The sequence below is a fragment of the Mastomys coucha genome, unplaced genomic scaffold (assembly GCF_008632895.1).
Source record: "Mastomys coucha isolate ucsf_1 unplaced genomic scaffold, UCSF_Mcou_1 pScaffold15, whole genome shotgun sequence".
NCBI classification, from domain to species: Eukaryota; Metazoa; Chordata; class Mammalia; order Rodentia; family Muridae; genus Mastomys; species Mastomys coucha.
Genome location: NW_022196897.1, coordinates 77,786,456 through 77,789,909, shown reverse-complemented (window position 1 = coordinate 77,789,909; position 3,454 = coordinate 77,786,456). Strand labels below are relative to the sequence as shown.

At 42.3% G+C, this 3,454-nt stretch overlaps 1 pseudogene; it reads left to right on the top strand.

The window, feature by feature from the left end:
• Positions 1-1,796: 1,796 nt before the first annotated feature.
• On the top strand, positions 1,797-3,209 carry LOC116091733 (annotated as a pseudogene).
• Positions 3,210-3,454: the final 245 nt, after the last annotated feature.

Below are 3,454 nucleotides of genomic sequence, written 5' to 3'. Positions count from 1 at the left end.
CTCTCTCTCTCTCTCTCTCTCTCTCTCTCTCTCTCTCCCTCGATAGACCTTACTTCTTAATTATGTGTATGTATGTGCTGAGTGTGGGTCTTTGCATCAAGTCCTGCTTTGACATCTGCCTTAGCTTCCATTCATGATAGACTGTAACCTGTAAGATGAAATAAATCCTTTCCCAAATTGTTTCTGGTCATGGTGTTTATCACAGCAATAGAAAAGAAAACCAGAAACACTAAAAAAGAAAGAGAGGGGGAAAGAGAGGCTAATTCAGCAGGGAATAGGGCTTCAGTGTTTTTTCTCGGCTTGTGGGTGGAACATGATTTTTATTTGTTTGTTTGTTTGTTTGGTTGGTTGGTTTTTGGAGACAAGGTTTCTCTGTGTAGCCCTGACTGTCCTAGAACTCACTCTGTAGACCATGCTGGCCTTGAACTCAGAGAAATTTACCACCTCCCAAGTGCTGGGACAAAAAGTAGCATGAGTCATCATGCTTTATAGAATAGGAGTTGCTCTATGGCTCCGAATCATCTAGACTAGAATGTAAATTGTGTTCAAGAAATGCTAAAATAGTCAAGAGCTGCTAAGAAAAGGAAAAGCTGATAGAAGAGGGTCCTGCTTAGGTTTTTTGTTTTGGTTTGTTTTTTTTTTGTCAAATTGACACACACTAGAATTGTCTTTTCAATTTAAAATATGCCTCCATCAAACCGGAGGGAATTTACGTAATTAATGATTGCTGTGGGAGGGGCCAACACTCCCTGAGCAGGTGGTCATGGGTGGCATAGGAAAGCAGGCTGAGACAGGCAGTGGTAGCACATGCCTTAATCCCAGCACCTGGGAGGGAGAGGCAGGCAGATTTCTGAGTTTGAGGCCAGCCTGGTCTACAACACAAGTTCCAGAACAGCCAGGGCTACACAGTGCAACCCAGTAAGCCAAGCCAGTAAGAGTACCCAACCTTCCTTCATGGCCTCTACTTCAGTTCTTGCCTCCAGGTTCCTGCTCAGACTTACTTATATGGACTGTGTTTGAAGTTGTTGGCTGAAATAAACCCTTTCATCCCCAAGTTATTTTTGGTCATGGTGTTTTATCACAGCAATAGAAACCTAACTAGGACCAGGAGCCACCACAAAACAAATGTGGCAAGATTTGTGCAGAGTCAGAGTTTGTAGGGGAAAAAGTTGACAGCCAAATTCAGTGCTTATGAGTCTCTAGCAGCCTAGCAGAGTCTCACTAGCAATTAATGCTTGTTAGGTGGAGGGAAAAGAGACTTGTTCAGTGCCATAACTGCCCATCCCTTGCCCAGGTTTTTATAAATCATCTCAAACTTGTTGGTTCACCAAACTAGGCTTGGCTAGAATCATTTCTTTGTTCAACATGTTATCGACTCTCTAACAACATATTGGGTCAAACATATTGGTTCATATCTCCCTAGAAAAGTCACACCACACCTAACTGTAAGAAAAACTGGGACTTAGTCTATATCCTGGGTAGCTATGTGACCTCTATAAGTCAGGGACAAATTGACACATACTAGATGACAACTCAGTAGGCAAGCTATCATATTCTGGAGGTAGGTGACAAATAGGCAAATAGTTTTCCTTCCTTGTCTCCTCTCATCTTTTGAAAAGCTTCTTTCACAGGGAGGCTTTGAGGTATGGAGTTTAGATCTAGAATCTTTACTCAGATCTGACAACTACAGTATTTTGAAACCTTGACACAATGAAAGAAAGCTAAAGACATTAATATCAAGAGTACAAGAATTTCCAGACCAGTCTCTGGCTGCTATAGGGAGCAATGCCACCTCCATGTCCACACGTGTGCAGTGAATGGCCACTTGGAACTGCTCCTGTTCCCTTCCTGATCAAGAGGAATAAGCAGACTTACTTCACCAAGGCCATTGATCTGAAGGCCCACAACTCCTTCAGCTACAATGAGCTGATTCACCACAAGACTGTAGGATTAGAGCCTGTGACCAATGGCTAAGAGGTAATTGCAACCGTGAAACAGAGATCTGGTCACTGTTTTGTTTTGTTTTGTTTTTGTTTTTGTTTTTGTTTTTGTTTTTTTGTTTTTGTTTTTCCAGACAGGGTTTCTCTGTGTAGCCCTGGCTGTCCTAGAACTCACTCTGTAGACCAGGCTGGCCTCGAACCAGAAAAAGGCGTGCGCCACCACTGCCCGGCAGACCTTGAACTCTTGATCCTCCAGTAGAGAACCCAGACTTTAATGCATGTTAGGCAAGCCCTCTACCAAAAAAGTTATAACCCCAGAACCCTGCAGACACTTTGAGAAAAAAAGCAATTGTAGTTTTCCACACATATGTATAACTATCCTCTGCAAATGCAAATACTTGAAAAACTGAGGCTAGACTACTTTGTGAGACCACAGGCAAGATGATTTATGAACAGAAATATAGAACAGAACAGGGTATAGTGCTTCCTTGGTTATCATAGCCTCTTTCTTCTCTGCCTAGAGCAAGAAGAGAAAGGGCTGCAGGCACCAGCAGAGGTCTACCAGTTTGCAGACATTTGTCTGCATGTGAATTGTTTCAATTTTACAGTGAACAACTGACTACTTGAACTTCATCAGGATCAGACTGAACAACAGAGATCCAGAGTTGAAATCCTCAAGCCTCTAGGATTCTTCTCACACTGGAGGATGGATTCCTAACAAGAAACCAGATAGATACAAGTTGAGAGCAGCCTGGGCTGTGCTGATGTCCCCCTGTAAGTGGCATGGACATGTAACAGCTCACTGTTGTGCTGGTTGTTGACTCTTGTGTTCTAGAAGGTTCTCCTTATGGAGAGACTCCCTTCCCTTGAACTTGAAGGTAGGAGAATGCCCCTCGCCCCGAGTTTCTTCCTGTTATAATGATCAACTGGACACAGGATTTTCAGTGCTGAAGCTGTGACAGCCCTGAGCAAAGCAGGATAGTTTGTCATCCTAAGAATAGACCTTACCCTGTCAATCACACAGGATTTAGAAAGACTAAACAAGGAAAAGCGGACTGGAAAATGTTAATTTTGAGTCTCTTATCTCTTATACATACAATTTTGTACAATCTTGGTAGAATGTAGAAAATAAAATAGGCCCAAGCACATGGACACTGTAATGTCTTTCAGTTTCTTTTCTTTTTCCCAGCATTTGGAAGGCAAGAGCGTGGCAAGTTTGAGGATAAACTAGGCTACGGAGTTTATAAGGGAGATAAAACAAGCTTTTGATGTTAAGTTTTGCAAAGCAAGTAGAATGCTTCTTAGTGTGTGCTAGGTTCTTAGTTTGATTTCCTAGCACAAAAATAAATAAAACCCAAACCAGGCATGGTGGCACACATCTTTAATCCCACCATTCTGGAGGCAAGTGGATCTCCAGAAGTTCCAGAACAGCAGGGCTACACAAAGAAACCCTGTCTCAAAGAAAGAAAGAAAAAAGAAAGAAGGAAAGGAATAAAGAAAGAAGGAAAGAAAGG